General features: G+C 38.1%; 1 pseudogene; it reads right to left on the minus strand.

Moving 5' to 3' along the window:
- Nucleotides 1-9,276: 9,276 nt before the first annotated feature.
- LOC116475561 (histone-binding protein RBBP4-like) lies at nt 9,277-10,585 on the minus strand (annotated as a pseudogene).
- Nucleotides 10,586-20,983: the final 10,398 nt, after the last annotated feature.

The raw sequence follows: 20,983 nt of genomic DNA on the forward strand, positions 1-20,983 counted from the left end.
AAATCAACATGGCACATGGATACATATGTAACAAACCTGCACATTGTCACATTGTGCACATGTACCCTAAAACCCTAAAGTATAATAAAAAAGAAAAAAAAAAAAAAAAAGAAAATAATGTCAATGAAATATATTTTTTTGGTTACAAGGAAAAGAATATCCAAACCAAACTGATTTTTTTTAAGTGAAGTAGGGGCATTTATTGGCTCATGGAACTTAGTAAAAGGACAACGATAATTCTGAGCACAGCTTGATCCAAGAGCTCAAACCATGTCAGCAGGACCCTGTCTCCTCATCCAGATTCTGCTTCCTTCTGTGTTGGTTCCAATCCCAGGAAGCCACTCCTATCATGGGGACAGAAGAGAGAATAAAATGGCCGCCAGCAGCCTCAGACTTACATTCTTTTCTTCTCAACGAAAGCAGAAATGATGAGCTTCTCGCCTATAACAGGTTGAACAAAAGTCCTAGACCTTGATTCCATTGGTCCAAATTAGGTCAAATGCCTATCTGTAAATCCATGCCGATGCCCAGGAAGAGGTAAGCTTATAGATGGGCTCAGGCTGCAAGCCAAGCTCAACACCAACCAGAAGGCATATAAAAAGGAGAATGGAGGCCCGACAGATCCACAAGAATGTCCACAAGTGTCAGATATCCCTTTTGTAAAATCATACAAGAAATGAACTCAAATAAGAAAATGAACTTAGAGAAGCATCACCCCAGGTTTACTTATTTTATCTTGGTAATTACTAAATACTCTGCTTTACTTGGCCGTGTAGCACTCACTATAACTTTACCCTGGTGTCTGTGACACTGAGGAAAAAAATACCAAGAAATCTACTATTATCCAAAGAATACTGATTAGATCTGGCCTTTCAGAATGTCCTTTAAAAAAATCAGCTTTAAAAAACACCTTGTAGTAACTGTCAAATTTCCAATCATGCTTCCAGACAGATCAGCATTTGTGGTAGGAACTGTTCTCAGATTTTATTAAAAATCTCATTTGCCAGTAGGTTCATATATTTTTTAGATGTCTCGCCTAATTTCTTTCAAATCTGTACATATCACATATTTTTCTTAGCTATAATTAGTCCCTAAGACTTATTAGCATAGTAGTAGCTCCAAGAAACTCTAAACTACAAGTCAGCATGGAGTTTTGCTTTTATGTATTTCTTGACACTCAGGATAAGTGTTTTGTTTCTTCCCCCTGGAATAAGGCACACATTAGGTTTCCTCTTTTCACTCCTTGAGGATAACTATTATCATTAGGAGGGAACATTAGAATAATTCTTAAAGTAACACATCAAATGGATTTGGTTGTGTTTAAGCAGTCTCTCAATTCTGTGACTATAGAAAGCAGCAAAACTTTCAGGCATCGGGAGAAAAAAAAGTTAAAACAAACCCTTTACCAGCTGCTACATTTGGGGGTGAATCCATAACACTAACTGACAACTTTTCATATGAAATTCAAAGAGTCTGAAGTTTCCTTTTTGTATTCCCTGCATATCTGTTCTCTCCACTTCAAAGGGCTGTCTGCTGCAGAGCAAGGAGAGGTGGCTCATATACAGTGGCACTCCTCTTCTGTTTAAATCATACCATTCAGCAGTTCTGGGGCTGCCAGGCAATGATAAAAGGGCACATGGCTTTGATTGTTTATTCTGCAATAGCAAAGGCAGAGAAGCACCATGAACAAGGGCAAAAACTAAGGAGATAAGCACAGCTAGGTTCTAACTACTGCTCTGCCACTTAGTCTTGTGTGTGACCCTGAACAAATTATTTAACTTCCAAATTACTCCTGTCCTCATTTGTAAAATGAATATACAGTGGTCCCTTGATATCCAAGAGAAATTGGTTCCAGGACCCACTTCCCTACCTCACCATACCAAAATCGGCGATGCTTAAATCCCTTATGTAAAATGGCGTTGTATTTGCATATAACCTATACACATTCTCCTGTATATGTATTTTTAAATAATTCTAAATTACTTATAATACCTAATACATTTTGTATTAGATAGGAAGAAAATGTAAAAAGTATTGGACAAGACATCAGAGAAATGCAAATCAAAACTACAATGAAATATCACTTCACACCCATTAGGATGGTTATATTAAAAAAGACAGATAAAAACAGATCTTGGTGTGGATGTGGAGAGATTGGAACCCTCCCATACTGATGGTGGGAATTTAAAATGGTACAACTACTTTAGAAAACAGTCACACAGTTCTTCAAAAGGTTAAACATAGTGTTATCATAGGGCCCAGCATTCTCACTCCTAGGTGTATACCCAAGAGAAATGAAAACATGCCCACACAAACACTTGTACACAAGTGTTCATAGCAGCATTATTCATACTACCCAAAAAGTGGAAACAGCCCACATGTCCATCAACTGATGAATGGATAAACAAAATGTAGAATATCCATACAATGGAATACTATTCTGAAATAAAAAGGAATGAAGTACTGATGCATGCTACAACACAGATGAACTTTGAAAACATTACACTATGTCAAAGGAGGCAGTCAGAGAAGACCACATTATTATATAATTGCATTCATATGAAATGGTCAGAATAGGCAAAGCTATAGAGAAAAGCAGGTTCCCAGTTGCTAGAAACTGGGATGAGGAGAAACAGGAAATGGCTGCAACTGAGTATAGGGTTTTGGGGGAGGTGAAGAAAATGTTCTAAACTTAGATAGTAGTGATGGTTGCAGAGCTCTGTGAATCTACTGAAAATTATTCCATTGTACATTTTAAATAGTTGAATTGTATGATATGTGAATTATATCTCCATAAAGCCATTTTAATAAAAATGTTGTGCTTTGTAGGCAGAATAAATTGCCTTCACCCAAAGTATTTTTCTTTTTGTCACTGTTCAGTATTTACTTTTCCAATATGATTTCATAGGCTTGGGAAAGGCCTTTGTGTGCCAAAAATGTCTCCTGCCCTTACCCTGCTCCTGCTTCACTAGTTTATAAAATTATACCTTATTAATTTCACTCCTTCTGCTGAAGGCTTTGCTTCTAACAAATATTCAAAATAGCTCAAGGAAAGGTTTCTCACTGAGCTTTATCAACCATGTGCTATTTAGTATGAATGAGTTTGCCAGATCTTTTGCTGACATCAGGATTCGGTTGAAGGCAAACAGAATGAGGATAAACTGCCAAGGGATGAAGGAAGAGGGCATTCTAATGAAGAGGGTACACATACATTTTCATCTCTTAATGTTTTAACAGCAATGATCCTACTGCCTACCTGTCTTTGCTAATACCCTGATATGTCTCCTCTGTTTCTCTGTTTTCTCATCTACTGATTCATACCATCTCTGTATCCTGCAGGACCTGATTCAAAGGTCACTTATACCAAAGCCATGATTGTATAAATTTACTACTTATGTTTCTATTTCCTATGCTTTTGGTCCATATCTTTATTTATTTTAATTTGAAATTACATTGAAACTTTTTCAAGATGCTTCGTATAAATGAGTTTTGCTCTTTAAATAAAATATTCAGTAACAACATGACTATGTCATAGATTGTGGATAGGTTTTGTTTAGAGGATCAATTCCAATTGATGGTCAGGAGCTGTCTGAAAAGGACTCCAAACCTTTCTACCCTCAGCAAAGAGGCATACTGTGATTGACTAGCTATGCCTGCAATTAACATGGGAGGGAGTAGAGAATATGCGTGCCACTCCTCATTGTTGTAACTTCTTAGACAGCCCTTTGTTATTTGATACTTCCCTCTGCCTTACAATCAGACATGAGTTTTATCTACACAGTAGAAAAACTTTCTTCGTTTTTGCACACCAGCATGGGCTGTGTTGTTAGATCATTTGCTAATAATTCTAACACTCTGTACTCTATAACACTATGTGACACTACAATATTTCATCTACTATTTTGTAACACTACCTATGTGACTTAGATCGTCTAACGTCCATGAATAAGAAAAATATTTTTTAATATATATACATGACATATTGCACAGCACACACTGTTGTCTAGCTAACCAACATCCATCCCCTCAACCCTTCTTCCGAAAACAATTGCAATGTTGCTTCCTTATCCACCCTTTCCCATGGGTACAGGTGATTCAGGGGAGGTTGGGGCTACTACAAGGCAAAGCCTCGAAGCCAAACTTGACAGTTCTGTTCCTCTGCCTGGGGTTGGTTTAAGCCAGTAATGTGATGCAACTCTGACAGGAAAGGAGATTGCTGCTGGATTGGGGGCATCTGGGAGAGTCTCCCTCCCCCTCTTTTCAAGACTCACAGAAATAGATGTTCTTTTCTTTCTCTGGACATTGTTATGTGTGGATACTAGGCCTGGAACTGCTATACCCTTCATGCTATGAGTCTAAGAACAAGGTCTGTCCGCAGAGGAGGGTGAAACAGAGAAAATTACAAAGAGGCAGAGCCAGAGTCATGACAACCTGTACCTGGGGTATGCCAACTTGCCCCATCACTGGGCTTCTTAAGAGAGGTAATAATCTTGGTAATAATTCTGGTACTTTTTAAACCTACTTGATTCCAGTTTACTGATACTTCACCTTAGTGATACATGTGGTAATTCCAAACTATAGTTACACCTATATATTTGATAGCACAGACATAAACATTTATCATTAACTGCAGTAACCCAATCTGGTTCAACTTTGTGTAATAAAGTGGCAAGTTATTTCTCGGTTGCCATGGATCCCAAAGTGGTAAGTTATGTAACCTGAACATACCTGGATGAACCAAGCATGCAACCATGGGCAGAACCTAAGTGCTCAGACCAAGGAATGGTGACTGAATGAAGAAGCAGACACCACATGGCATGATCCAGGTCCAATCAGACCAAGCCCTGTGATCACCTCATGGCATAGTCCAGTCAATGCACACCTCCCGGCACCACCCCATCACAAGATCCAATCAGATCACATTTCATTACCCTCTGACTATAAAATTTGCCCAACCTCCGTCTTGGAAAGACAGATTTGAGCCTGACTCATGTCTCCTTGCTCAGCTGCCTGGTAATAAACCTTTCTCGCTACAAAACCCAGTGCTTTTGTGTTTGGCTTTCCATTGCACACAGGCAAATGGACACAGTTCAGTTTAGTAACATGTCTCTCTGTGTGCGTGTGTGTGTTTGTGTGTGTATGTGTGTGTAATTTTAGATGCTCTTTATAACAATTTTATAAAACAGCTATTTTACAGGAATTATCATCTTGAATTAGAATATAGAGAAACTGAGCCCCAGACATGCCAGAGATCACTCAATTTGTTAGTGCCATTCTTCATTCATTCATTCATTCCTCTAGGCCCTCCAGCCTGGATCTAGGGTGGCATTATTGAGCAATACAATTATTTGTTTCATCCAAGAAAAACCAAATGCATTATTTGTGCCAGTCATTCATCTAAGGACTGGTGACACACCTGAAGGTGACACGCCTGCTGTCATGGAGCTTTTAGTTTGTAGGAAAATATGTGTGATAACTATTGGGAGAAAATGTTACACAATTCAGGCCGGCTGCGGTGGCTCACACCTATAATCCCAGTAACTCTGGGAGGTCGAGGTGGGCAGATCACTTGAGGTCAGGAGATCAAGGCCAGCCTGGCCAATATGGTGAAATCCCCTCTCTACCAAAAATACAAAAATTAACCAGGTGTGGTTGTGGGTGCCTGTAGTCCCAGCTACTTAGGAGGCTAAGGTGGAAGAATTGCTTGAACCTGGGAGGTGGAGGTTGCAGTGAGCTGAGATCACGTCACTGCACTACAGCCTGGGTGTCAGAGTGAGACTCTGTGTCCAAAGTGAAAAAAAAAAAAATGTTACACGATTCGAATGGTAATATGTCCTATGAAGGAAAAGGTCTTAGATTGTTTAAGAGAACCTTAAAGTATGTTAAAGAGTAACCTAATCTGGACCAGGATGTTAGAGTTGCCCTCCCTATGGAGCTGAAGATAGGAAGAAGTTAGTTGTGGGAGGAGGAGGAGTTGGTTGGAAAGCATTTCAGGGAGGAAGAAACAGTATGTTAATATGAGTAAGGCTCTAAGGCAGGAAGGAACTTGGTTCTCTCCAGGAACCAAGAGAAAGCCAATCTGCCAAAACATTATGTACCCAGGGATGTGGACACAGCAAAGACAAGGTGGAATGGGCCAAGAGTATTAAGAAACTGAAGCCACTGAAGAGTTTTAATTAAGGAAGTGATGGGATTGGATTTACACTTTAAAAGATTTGGAGAGAGCCTAAAGAGGAAGGGAATATATGAGATTATTGAATAATAGGCAAGAAATGATGGTGACTTAGACAAATTAATTAATTCATACTAAATGCTTCTGCCACACAAATCCTCCCTGATGTCCAAAGTCCTGTGTAACTCCTATCCTGGCAATAGCATAATCCATAAACTTTTAATGCATTGGGATTCAACTGCTTTTCAATCCAAGAGAATGATGAATAAGAGTCACAGAGAAGCATTCCCCTGGAGCCTGTCACAACAGCATATGCCTTAATTTACAGGTCACACTGTGTTCTTATAAAATTATTTTTCATGAGTTTGCAATACCGGTCCTCTCATACACAGGACTCCTGCCAGAGTCCCCTCAGACCTAGGTGTAGGAGAGAACTTGCTGAATAACACAAGGATTTGTCATTGGAATAGTTCCATCCAAGATAAACTGATTGCTAAGTGCATGCTAACTGGATGGATTAAGCTGCTATAAAAACAAGATTATTCAATATAAGCCAGTTACATGTTGAGGAATAACTATCACAAATGACAGCCTTAGTTTAGAATAACAGACTCGCAGCCCTTCTTTTTGTTAACAATTATATGGCAGATTCAGTTTTATATTAAGCATATTGCTAGTTTGTGACAGAACAGTCAACATCAGGGGACAGAGTGAGGATGGGTGCAGGGTGGCATATCTAGAGCCCATGCAGGAGGAGTGTGGCAGAGGGAACCCATCTGCCCTGCCTGTTACTGGTGGAGGGTGTCCAGGTTCTTGGCTTTTTGAACAAAGAATTGGACAAAACACACAAACAAAGCAAGGAAAGAATGAAGCAACAAAAGAACAAAGCAGGGATTTATTGAAAATGAAAGTGCACTCCACAGGGTGGGCGCAGACCCCAGCAGTGACTCAAGGGCCTAGATACAGAATCTTCTCAAGTCCAAATACCCCCTAGAGGTTTCCTACTGGCTACTTGGTGTTCACCCCATGTAAATGAAGTGGTGGTAATCAGTCTGACTGATTGTGGTGGTCATCAGTCCGATTGGTTGTGGAAAGCAGAGGCTGAAGTAAAGTTACAAAGTTACACTCCTATGCAAACGTCTGATTGGTTGCAAAAAGCAACTTTCAATTTCCATCTGCCCTGCAGAAAAGGTGGGGGTTTACAAAAGCTGCTCCCTCTGGTCTTTTTGTTACTTATGCTTGGAAAGTTAGGGTTTTCCTTTCAATTTAGTTCTAGGAAGTCAGTATGAAGTGGCCTTAGCTTCCCTGCCTCCAGACCCTATTCCACCTCATGCCCACATGGGCCGTAGCAAAGGCCTCCAGGTGCTTTCCCTTGACAATGGAGTGGACCCATGGCCATAGAGGCAGTGGCTGCAGGAGCCAGGGCTTGGGGGTGCCTGAGGGTCACATAGCTGTCGCCCCCATGGTGTGTCGGGTACAGCCATTTCATAGCCAGGGAGAGGAAGGGTGTTTGCCTGCACCCCCCTCACCAGACCATCCTGATTCTTTCATTTTTATCTTTTAATTATTCTCTCTGCATTGTACGTAAAATTCTAAAGGTTTTTTTCCAATTAGATTTTATGCAGCATTAATTCTGGTCCTCAGTGCTTCTAAAGATCTTCAGTTAAAATTCAGTGACTATGGTTTTGTCTTCAAAATCCTCGTCTCATCCAGCTCTTCCTCCCTCTCAGCAAGACAGCCTTTCAGCTGAAACTGTTACGAGTTCATCTTTGGTTGTCTCTCTTTTTGCAGAGTCATTTAAATTTTTAATAATTGAGGACATAAAGAAGATGCACATTTCTGTTTTCTATGGAATGCTTATATTTTATCCCTAATATTTGGTATAAAATTTTTTTATTTACTTCCTTCACACCGCCCCCACCCCACCTTGTCTTTAAAAAGGAGAGCCAATATATACCACAAAAGGTCAATAATAATGAATTGTGTTTAACAGTGATATATCAAGTTCAGATTAAGAAAGAGATGTACTTACTCCAAGTCTCAGAGAATGTAGACAAGCAGGGGTTTGTCTTTCTTTCACTGACAGTCCATCTTCACATATCCTGGCATCGAATCAACACGTTTAGATTCTCCAGAGGTCAGTGGTTCAAAGTGTACAGATCCCAGTGCTACAGGAAGGATCACATATTATATCAGTATTATGATAAGTCCATGACTCTGGTGTAAACCTGATGTCATACTGTGTATTTTGTAGAGCGATATACTTGCACATATGACACCTAACTCCTAAGTTTTAAGGAGATCACTTAGCACTTTCAATGACTTACTATTATCTTTTTTTTAATCAAGGATTAATTTAATTTTTAAAACAAATACAAGTTATTGATTTACTCTTCTCAACTTGACAGTCTCCTTGTGGTATAACTGTCAGGTAAAAACATACATCTTTACAACCTGGCGCCCCCAAGTAAAAACAAACAAACAAACACCATTTCACAGAAAGGAAAGAAACAACATGAAAATAGCTCAAGAAATACAGTAACGAGCAAAAATATATGGGGAAAGAGGAACGTGTAGTTTTGACTTAACTGAAGAAACCAAGAGGAAACTGGTCTACATATGAATATGTGCATCCTGAAAGTCAGGTGTCAAGATTTTCGAGTAGGCATCTATATGACTTGAATCTCCCCTATTTCCTGAATAAAAGTGACATCTTTCAGTATTTATTAAAATATAAAGAAACTGAGCCCCAGACACCTACCTCATTTGGTTCTATTCCTTCCTCACTCTAGCCTTTACTTAAATGAGTCTGAAAAACTTGGGGATATAGCATAAGAAGAAAAATAATCACACATAATATTCCCCTTTCTGTAGCTACTTTAGACCTGGGTTGTTACTAGAAAATTCCTGAAGAAAATTTCAATGTAAGTCTGTGGCTTTGCTGAATCAAGCCCCCGCGCCATTAATATTTAAAAAACACCCACTGTTTGGGCTAATAGCATTATTGGTGGTACCTATTATATAGAGGGATAGCTGAACAAAGTCTGTGTCTTGAAACCAGTGTTGAATCACTCTCAGGGTTGAGAAGAAAAAAAGGGAGTCTAAAATCACAAGAAGTAAAGACATATCTAGGACTCTTGTCCTTCTGGATCCACGCTTCCTTCAGGGTCTTCATTGTTGTAAATGTTCTCTGCCATTTGCCACACTCGCATGATATTGTCTTCCGATACAGAACAAATCACCCAAGGTTCATTGGGATTCCAGGAGAAATCAGGTATCTTGGCAGTGTGACCACCATGAATAAACAACAACTCTGGTGGCCCATTTTTCATCTTCTGGGGATTGTTTCTCTCCAATTTTACTTAAATCCCAGACATTCAGTCTGTGACTGGTACCACTGGAAGCCAAAATAGTCTCATTGTGAGGTGACCACTGAACCTGGAATATTTTATCCTTATGTAATTCAAAGGAATGCAATTAAGTTTCAGATTTCTCAGATCCCACAAGGCAACAGTCTTGTCAGTGGATCCTGTAGCAAGAATGAACTCACTATAAGGATTGAAAGAGAGGCAGCAGTGTGTGCGTCACTTCAGCAGTGTGAGTGTCAGATGAATGGCTGGGTTTGGAAGTACTGTTTGAACAAGTATCCCAAATCATAAGTTTCTGATCATCAGCAACTGACCCCAACAGAGATTCATGGAGCAGATGCCAGGAAACATCATATACTACTGCTGTATGCCCTGTACAGATGGTCTTCACATCCACCACTTTTCCCTCCTTTGGAACAGCACTGATGTCCCACAGGCAGGTGGTGTGGTCATCTGAAGCACTAAGTAAGTGCCCACTGAGATTTGGGTTCCAAGAAAGCCCATAGCCTTCCTTCTGATGTCCACGGAGACACAAGTCTGGGATGCACTCTCCAGAAGGATTTGGTTTAGAAGGGTGTTTTGTATAGTCAAAGACAAGAACATCACCGGAAGGAGTCTTCGTTGTGATGATACAAGGGTTCTGGGGCATATAACGGACCTTGTTTACTTCTCCTTCATGGTTGATCTTGATTTCTATTTCAATTTTTCCTCTAACTGAATAAAAACCTCCAAATTCTTCTTTCTCAGTGTTGTAGTGTGATGCATCGAACTGAGCTTCATCATTAGGGAGTTGCACACTGGCTATAACGAGATGGTTTTGTTCATCCAATGTGTATGTCCCCAGGACAAGTTGATGAATGCTGCAATCCTTCCCTTCTGGTCTGGTTACATCTGGAAGCCACTGGGCAGTTAGGCTGGGCCACTCCAGAGCATGGGTCAACACCAAATCATAAAGAAAAGGGGTGTTCTTTTTCCATTTTTTGTACTCCTCGTTGATCACCCATTCTTCCACTGCGTCGTCAAAGGCTGCTTCCTTGATGGCCATGGCAGGCAGGCAAGCTGGGGGAATCCTGGGGTCGAGTGTTGCGGGTGAGGGTGGGGGAACTATTATCTTTTAATTTAGTTATATAAAGGTTTTTTGTTTTGGATGTTTTTGGTTTACCATTGGTCCCTTTCTTTTTCCTCTACTATCTTGAAGTAATTGTTCTGATGTGGGTATTGTTTACTTTTGTTTACTGATGGGGTATTGTTTACTGTATTTCAAGTACAGTTAGTTGAGGTAACTGTTCTGATGTGGGTATTGCAAGGTAACATTTACTAACTATTGAGGAGATTGTAAAATATTTTTTCTTCATTCTTAAAAATCAGTAATTTTACCATGATGTGCTTAAGTGTGTGTCAAACATTCCAGTATTTAGTGAGCCCTTTTAATAAAAGAACTCAAGATTTTCTTTAGCTCAGAGAAACTTTATCTATTATCTGCAACATTATCACATTTTATTCTACCCCCCCCCCCCCCCCCCCCCAGCCACCTATCCTTTGTGATCTGCCCTTGAGGCCCCTTATCTCTTCTCTTATTTGCCCTTTTGAGACCTGAGTTAGTGACCTAAGAGATTTAAAAAATCCTTGTGTTAAATTCATTTACTGAATTAATTTTTTTTTAGCAAATTCTTCCAATCCTGAGATTTAATGCATTTTTAATTTGAAAATCATGTCTATTTTTAGAAAATCTTCTGTCATACTGAATCTTAATCTGCATTCAATTTTTGTTCAGTAGTCATTTCTTTTCCTCCGGTAGCTCTGTCTCACAAGGTGGTGTGTTTGTTCATTCTCTCTCTGACTGCTGGGACATAGTACGGGGAGAGTGTAGGTGGAGGAGAGGAAGGTAGCAGCTCCTCCATTGGGGGTATGTTATTAGTAGCTGGATTGGAGTCAAGAAGAGAGGGAAAAAGGGGTTCCCATCTTTCCAGAATTTCCTATAATCTTAGCATAGGATATTTTTGTTTGTTACTAGAAACGGAAGTCTCAGAGATTTTATGTTAGGAATCATGGACCCCTAAAATCAGGAAAATTATCCATTTTTTTTCTTAAAAATGGCAAAAAAATTGATTTTACCCCTTTAAATCTTTCTTCTCATCACTACTAGGTTGTTTTGCAGGATTTTGTCAACTGAAATTTTATCTGTAATAATGTCAGAATCTAGTGACACTACAACCGCAGATAGGTAATATTTTTGGCAATGAAAGTTTACAGTATAATCTGATATAAACTATTGTTCAAATATTAATAATATATAAAAACTAATGAAATATAAAGAAAAATCAGGCATGCCTCATTTTATTGTGTTTCACAGATTTTTTCTTTTTAATAAATTGAAGGTTTGTGGCAACCCTGCATTGAGTAAGTCTATCATTGCCGTTTTTCCAACAGTATGTGCTCACTTCATTTCTCTGTGCCACATTTTGTTAATACTGATACAATAATAATAATAAAATTTGAAATAGTTCATAGTTCTCTTTTTTCCTCTCATTCTTATCAGATCATCACAACAGATACCTAACAGATAGGTATCTGTTGTGATGATCAGTGATCTTTGATGTTACTATTATAATTGAAGTTGTGGTAGACATAGCAAGACAACTAGAATTAGAGTGATATCTAAAGATGTGACTGAATTGCTGCAATCTCACGATAAAACTTGAATGAATGAGGAGCTGCTTCTCATTGATGAGCAAAGGAAAGTAGTTTCTTGAGATGAAATCTCACAGTGAAGAGGCTGTGAGCTTTGTAGAAATGACAACAAACGATTTAGAATATTACATAACCTTAGCTGACAAAGCAGCGGCGGGGCTTGAGAGGATTGACTCCAATTTTGAAAGCAGTTCTGCACAAGGTAAAACGCTATCAAACAGCATTGCATGCTACAGAGAAATCTTTTGTGAAAGGAAGAATCAATCGATGCAGCAAACTTCATTGTTGTTTTTTCAGAAATGGCCACAGCTACCCCAACAACCTTCAGCAACCCCACCCTGATCAGTCCGTAGCCATCAACAATGAAGCAAGAGCCTTCACCAGCAAAAAGATTATGACTTGCTACAAGTTCAGATGATTGTTAGCATTTTTAAATTTTATTTTATTTTTGAGACGGAGTCTCACTCTGTCGCCAGGCTGGAGTGCAGTGGCATAATCTCGGCTCACTGCAACCTCCACCTCCCAGGTTCAAGTGATTCCCCTGCGTCAGCCTCCCAAGTAGCTGGGACTACAGGTGCGCCACCATGCCCAGCTAATTTTTTGTGTGGTTTTAATAGAGACAGGATTTCACCATGTTGGCCAGGATGGTCTCGATCACCTGACCTCCTGATCCGCCCGTCTCGGCCTCGCAAAGTGCCGGGATTACAGGCATGAGCCACTGCACCCGGCCCGATTGTTAGCATTTTTTGTTGTTGTTGTTGTTGTTAGCAATAAAATATTTTAAAATTAAAGTACGTACATTGTTATTTTAGACATGATGCTACTGCACACTTAACAGACTACAGTATATTGTAAACATAACTTTCATATGCACTGGGAAACAAAAAATTTAAGTGACTCACTTTATTATGATTTTGCTTTATTGTGGTAGTCTGAAATTAAACCCATAATATGTCAGAGGTATGCCTGTATTTTACTAAAAAAATTTTTTATCATGTTAATTTCTATATTTTATTTTTCTCTCTGTGTTCCATGGCTGAGTGTCAGAGCAGTAACTATTCCCTGAAAAAGGGAATAGTCTTATTCCAAAGGCGTTTCTGTGGCACCTCCATAAATCAGCAAGGAAAGGCACCTAAGAGAGCAGTAAATCAGTACCCTGGGCTCTGTCCTCTCATTATACTCCCTTCCTGAGCACGATGAGGCTATATTTATTGCCTAAAGCAGTCCATCTATGTGAATATTTGAAAAAAATGTATACATTTTTGGCTTTTGGCTTTATGAAAACTTTAGGAATATGTTTTACTTCTTGTACATAGAAATCTGTTTCTGTCTGCATATTTCGACTGATGTATGAGTACATATGATCTGTGAGCATAGTTCTCTTTTATCCTTTCATTCTTATCTGTCTACTTCTTGATACGTGTTCAATTTCAATTTGGTATACATACATCCAGTAAGTAACTTGATACATCATAAATATTGTAGGTATTGGTGATATAAAAATAAATATAGCATGGTTCCTGTGTGCATATATAATTTGTTTATAAACACTGTAGGAGTGAAATGAATTTTTTCTTTTCCCCTCTGAAGGTTTGAATCTGCTGAAATAAACTGACAATACATTAATAGGCAAAAAGGCATACAAATTTGTTAATGTGCAAGTGTGCATGGGAGCCATCTAAGATATGAGACTCAAAGAAGGGAACAGAGATAGTTGAAGGTTAAAATAGCATGAAGGAATAGGGGCTTCAGACTTTTGGTGGACTTTACAGGTGGCTGTAAGTTATGGGAGGGAAAGGGGAGGAATCTCATGGTGACCAAAGTTTATCTTACTACACAGATAAAAGTCTCTTCGGTAATAAAAGTTCTTTAAGGATCAACCTTTAGGAGGAGATGCTGTCTGGATGTGGTGATTACTTCTTTTTTTTTTTCTTTTTTTTTCTTTTTTTTTTTTTTGAGATTAAAGTCTTGCCCTGTTGCCCAGGCTGGAGTGCAGTGGTGTGATCTTGGCTCACTGCAACCTCCACCTCCCAGGTTCAAGTGATTTTCATTCCTCAGTCTCCTGAGTAGCTGGGACTACAGGTACATGTCACCATGCCCAGCTATTTTTTCTTTTTCGTATTTTCAGTAGAGATAAGGTTTCGTCATTTTGGCCAAGCTGGTCTCAAACTCCTGGCCTTGAGTGATCTGCCCACCCTGGCTTCCCAGAGTGCTGAGATTACAGGCGTGAGCCCCACTGTGCCCAGCCTGGATGTAGTGATGACTTTTAATGTCCTTTCTAGTAAATAATCTTTTCTGGTTGTTTGATGAGATTCCTAGGGAAGGGGTTCAAGACAATTGCATTCCTTTTGGAAGAACTTCCTTCAGTCAGATAAGGGAACTTGAGAAAGCTCCTCTCTGCACTAGCAAAAGGAAAGAGAAGAAAGGGCAGGAGAAGGTCAGAGAGAGTGACCTTAGTTCTGATACTCATTTCTGAGGCTTTTCAATCTTCTTTGTTCAAAGCACTCAGCATGCCAACATGCCATATTGTGGGGTATTATCTTCTGAGCCCCAACAACACATAGCACATATTCTAGCTAGATATTTAGTATGCTCGTCAAGTCAGAATATTTTTAGATGATAGAAAACAAGTAAAGCCCTAATTTTTATTAAGCCTTTAGAGAGGTGGTGAGTTTACAATTGGGCCATTTGAAAGTAAATTATACAGCACTCTGGAGAGGTGGGGAAATAGAAATTATTCCCTTTTATCTTTATCCTTTTATCCTGACCCAGCCACAAAAGTCAGTTGTCTATTTCCCTGACAAGTTAAAAATTATCCCAAGGCCCTAAGAATATTTATTACCCCTTTTCCTGTTTTATAAAATGATATCTAACTTTAAAAAGCATTTGTAGCCTAATGTAAATAATACTATAGTGGGAAACATATACTAATTTGAGATCTTGTCCTATTGAACCCAATAAAAGCTCAAATTTATTTATTTTGATGATTTGATCTAGGTCACATCTGAAACTTGAATTCAATGGAATTGAAAATATGTTTTTTTAAATTATTTTAATCATATAAAAACTTTAAAGAAAGTTATCTTTTGTAAGCTAGTTTTGTAGAAACCATTAACTAATCTTTATCAGCACAGATCTACCTCAAACTTGTAATTGCAGTCCAGTTGTAATTACCTAAAAAGGTACAAAGGGATGGTATTTGAATTTGGCATATATGTTCACATATTTATAGTAGAAGCTAAGTTTTAGAATAATAAATGTATAATATATTTTCTAGGCATAAACTGATATGAAGGATTTACCTATAATCTGAAAAACGAATATGTAATTGATGTTAGATAATTTCAGGAATGGAGGAATTTGCATAGTTGTTATTAAATAGTGACATTATTTAGCCTTGTTTGGACAAAGTAGATAAAGGATCCAAAGTGAAGCAATATTTAGAAATAAAAATTTTTAAGGAAATAGCTTATAAGCTGAAGTAAATATTTTCAAAGTGTCTTATGTTGTCAAAATGATAAAATAAAGCAAGCTGGAGACTTTGCTCTTCAAATCTACACAACAGGACTGGCGCCTATCCATGAACCTTTCTACATGTAAATATCTAGTTAGAAAGGAGCCTTCTGGGGAGTCTACTCTGGGGTAGATCTGTGTTTAAGACAACTGAGCGGACTGGAAATGGACTGTCTAGTCACTTGCAAAACATGTTATTTCATTATTTATCTTTAACACTTTAATTAGCATTTTTTTCAGGCTTATATATACATTAGCTCAAGTGCAGCCAAACTTGCTTTCGATTTCTGAAAAGGAACTTCAACTTTAAGTAGGAAAAAAGAATGTACAATAATGTATATCATTAGAGTTCTTTAAAAGAAACCCTGAAACGATCCATAATACAATGATTTTTCAGGATCTGAGCATTAAGTTATCCATCTGAAATATTCCTTCATAAATAAATAAATCATGTTTTGCCTTAAAGAATGAGGTAATTTTGAGCCAAGCACCAGGGCTTCTGCCTGTAATCCTAACACTTTAGGAGGCCAAGGCAGGAGGACTGCTTGAACAAGCCAGGAGTTTGAGACCAGCGTGGACAACAAAATGAGACCCTGTCTCTACAAAAAATGTTTAAAGACTTAACTGAACCTGGTGATGCATGCCTGTGGTCCCAGTTACTTGGGAGGCTGAGGCAGGAGGATCGCTTGAGCCTGGGAGTTTGAGACTATAATGAGTTATGATTGTGCCACTGCACTGCAGCCTTGGTGACAGATCGAGACCCTGTGTCTAAAAACAAATAAATAAATTTTAAAAAATTGAATGGGATCATTTATCTTACTTTAAGGCCAAATAGCTGAGTTATAATAGGCTTAAATCAGGAGTTTGACTAGTATAATAAATACAATTAATTAATTGTGGTCAGTTCTACATTGTTTGTGTTACCTCAGACTTACGTAATTAAAATATTTGAATCAGAAAAGCATATTTTTTTGTGTTAATTTGATAAGCATGGCCGCCAAGTACTCACCTCTGTTTGCCTTTTTTTCTTTTTCTTTTTTTCCCTCGCTTGTTTCTTTGTGTTATGAACCAAATCATAACTTCCTGTTACAGATCCAGAGAGCTGTTTGTCTTTGAGTAGGAACATACAGAAAAGACATAAGGCATTTCTTTTCTCACATTTTAAAATAAAGAGCCTCAGCATTTCCAGAGTGAATTTTAAGGTTTATGGCTCTGAAAATTGCAAGTTAAAAAGCACATTAGAAATTATTTTTGAATTGCACTAGAAATTATGGACCGGTTCAAAACAGATTGCCGATGTTCTAAAGTGAACCACAGGTGCAACAAAAATATTTTGCAATAGAGATTTTTGTTTATGATTTTATCCTTATCCTATATCCTTTTTTCCTACAATATTACTGCATTTTCTTTTAAACAATGCTATTACAGATAATTCTCAAAGATATAAGGTAGTCTTCTGCTCAGAACAGGATAAAAATGGAAAATTCCAGGTTCTATTTCTGAGCTTTGCTCATAGCGGTTTAGTAGAAAGCTTAGTATCTGGGTCTCGCCATTACAAAAAATAGAAGTTTAATTACTATTTATCCTCAAAGATACTTAATTATCAGTAGGAAAGGCTTGATGCTATTCAATGATCCTCAGATCAAAGCAATTTAAACATGCATTATTTTAACAATATACAAGTACAAAAGCTAAGAAATTATCTAGTGCGAGGCTCATCACTCTCTCTCTAAGATTTTTTTTTTCTCAGAATTTATGGGTAACCTAGATACTGAAGTGGAGATATACAAAGAACATCCATTTGAGGCAGAGGAAATTATTTCCTTTGCCTTTTGCTTTGTTTTCTGCATAAAAGGAATCGCAGATATTTCCAGATGAAAGGATTTATTTATCCAGGAATACTTTTGAACTTATGCTATTTTTTGGGGGGGCCCAAATCATTTAAAAGATTTTTGTATGGGGGAGAAAACAATAGCCACATTGTGACAGGATGGTAGAGTCATTGTCAGTAGCATTTAGTTAAAGGACAGTACGATGGACAAGACATAGGCCTTAAAGTAGAAATAAAGTGCTTGCTTTGGTACATAGTTATTGCTGGCTTAATTGGGTATCTCATCATAGACTGTGATGGACTTTTGGTTATCATGCTTATGTGTCTCTTACCTATTTGAATCTTTACACAAATGAAAGGCTCTTTTTGAGAGTTTTTTTTTTTGAAGGGGAAATCGTATTAGACTTGAGCACTATAATCGATTGGTTAGCTCATAAATATATGAAAATACAGATACTGTAAATAATGCTTTTACCTCTTGTTTTTGATCTTTTTCTTTCTTTTTCAGCCCTTCAGAGCTGAAACATCCCCTGTAATTGCTTTTACTTTCCCACGTCTCAGTCATTCTGCTCTATCTTTTTCTATTAGTGATTATATTAGCTCAACAGTATTTAACTACAGTTTTCACGGTCAATTATTAATGAATGTTTCATTTTATCTGTAGTATTACTTTGCCAACAAAACTGCTGTGAAGTTAATTACTTGGCAGTTTTTTAAAGTATAAAATGGAAAGAAATGGCTTTTGCTGTTAAATTGTCATGCAGACCCACTTTTGTCATTACAGGATACAAGGGATCCCTTTGATCACTGAGCCAAGCAGGTCAGCCACTCTCTATTGTTCAAATAGTTGATAAAATATGCACAAAACTGAAATCTGGTGAGGTCTGGAACCTGTGGCTTTGCAATTTGATTATGTCCTTTGTAGATTGTTCATGTTCTTTGAACCTGTTTGAAAAAACGTTTATATTTCAACCTGCTGAGTTCCTAACATTTAAAAGACAATAAGTGGCTTCTGTAAATCCAGGCACCCCAGGCAGAAAAGGTTTGCCTCACAAACAGTGGCTGAGAGATACACCTGGCCTCAGGCACATCAAGAAGCTGGATCCTTAGGCCTGGGCATTGTGGAGAGTGGACGTTCAGGAAAAGGCAATTCCTAAAAGGTTGCTGTACTAAAAGGCTTAAGACTCTTATCTGTCTTGACTCATTTCAAACATCCTTCTTCACAAAAACATCAAGGCAATACCCTTAAGATTTTTAATTAGCAGTTGTTTGTGCGCTGTGAGGGAAAGCTCAAGCATAGTCTCCACCTTAGGGTGGCAAGATACAGCGAATAGAAGTACACAGCACCCAGTAAAATGGGAATTTCAGAAAGTATGAACTACATGTCCTGTGTTTTATCTGAAAGCCTTACATTTGAGTTCTATTTCTTTTCATCCCACATAAAAGTTACATGTATTTTGCTGTCACATATAATGAGTAAGGGGAGAATTCATGAACACAACATAAATGAAATATGATTATGTTATTTTGTTAACACTTTAATTTGAGGCAGTTTTGAGAGCTTTCCTAAACATCTCAGTGCTGGTTTCCAATCTTGGGTACCTATCGGATTCTTATCTAGAGAACTAAGAAAACTCACTGACATATGCTCAAGATGGCCTTAATGATCCACTTCGTTTGTCTAGACTTTAGATATGTTTCTTGACCTCCCTTTTCCCTTTTCTTTTCTTTTCTTTTCTTTTCTTTCTTTTTTTCTTTTCTCTTCTTTTTCTTTTCTTCTCTTTTCTTTCTTCTTTCTTTTGTTTTTATTATACTTTAAATTCTGGGATACATGCGCAGAACATGTAGGTTTGTTGCATAGGTATATATGTGCCATGGTGGTTTGCTGCACCCATCAACCCATCATCTAGGTTTTAAGTCCCACATCCATTAGGTATTTGTCCTAATGCTCTCCCTCCCATTGCCTCCTACCCCCCCGACAGGCCCCAGTGTGTGATGTTCCCCTTACTGTGTCCATGTGTTCTCATTGTTCAACTCCCACTTATGAGTGAGAACATGCAGTGTTCGGTTTTCTGTTCCTGTGTTAGTATGCTGAGAATGATGGTTTCCAGCTTCATCCATGTCCCTGCAAAAGGACATGAACTCATTCTTTTTTATGGCTGAATATTATTCCATTGTGTATATGTGTCACTTTTTTTTTATCCAGTCTATCATTGATGGGTATTTAGGTTGGTTCCAAGTGTTTGCTACTGTGAATAGTGCTGCAATAAACATACATGTGCATATGTCTTTATAGTAGAATGATTTATAATCCTTTGGGTATATACCCAGTAATGGGATTGCTAGGTCAAATGGTATTTCTGGTCCTAGATCCTTGAGGAATTGCCACACCGTCTTCCACTATGGTTGAACTAATTTACACTCCCACCAACAGTGTTAAAGCCTTCCTATTTCTCCACATCCTCTCTAGCATCTGTTGTTTCCTGACTTTTTAATGATCACTATTCTACCTGCTGTAAGATGGTATCCCATTGTGGTTTTGATTTGCATTTCTCTAATGACCAGTGATGAGCTTTTTTTCATGTTTGTTGGCCACATAACTGTCTTCTTTTGAGAAGTCTGTTCATATCCTTCACCCACTTTTTGATGGGTTTTTTTTTCTTGTATATTTGTTTAAGTTCTTTGTAGATTTTGGATATTAGACCTTTGTCGGATGGATACATTGCAAAAATTTTCTCCCATTCTCTGGATTGCCTGTTCACTCTGATGATAGTCTCTTTTCTTGTGCAGAAGCTTTTTAGTTTAATTAGACACCATTTATCAATTTTGGCCTTTGTTGCAATTGCTTTTGGTGTTTTAGTCATAAAGTCTTTGCCCACGCCTATGTCCTGAATGGTATTGCCTAGGTTTTCTTCTAGGGTTTTTATGGTTTTAGGTTTTACATTTAAGCCTGTAATCCATCTTAAGTTAATTTTTGTATAAGGTGTGAGAAAGGGGTCCAGTTTCAGTTTTCTGTGTATGGCTAGCCAGTTTTACCAGCACCATTTATTAAATGGGGAATCCTTTCCCCATTTCTTGTTTTTGTCAGATTTGTTGAAGATCAGATGGTTGTATATGTGTGGTGTTATTTCTGAGGCCTTTATTCTGTTACATTGGTCTATATATCTGTTTTTGTTTCAGTACCATGCTGTTTTGGTTACTGTAGCCTTGTAGTATACTTTGAAGTCAGGTAATGTGATGCCTCCAGCTTTGTTCTTTTTGCTTAGTATTGTCTTGACTATACGGGCTCTTTTCCGGCTCCATATGAAATTTAAAGTAGTTTTTTCTAACTCTGTGAAAAAGTCAATAGTAGCTTGATGGGAATAGCATTGAATCTATAAATTATTTTGGGCAGTATGGCCATGTTCA

The sequence above is a fragment of the Hylobates moloch genome, unplaced genomic scaffold (genome assembly GCF_009828535.3).
Source record: "Hylobates moloch isolate HMO894 unplaced genomic scaffold, HMol_V3 SCAFFOLD_2, whole genome shotgun sequence".
Taxonomy (NCBI): domain Eukaryota; kingdom Metazoa; phylum Chordata; class Mammalia; order Primates; family Hylobatidae; genus Hylobates; species Hylobates moloch.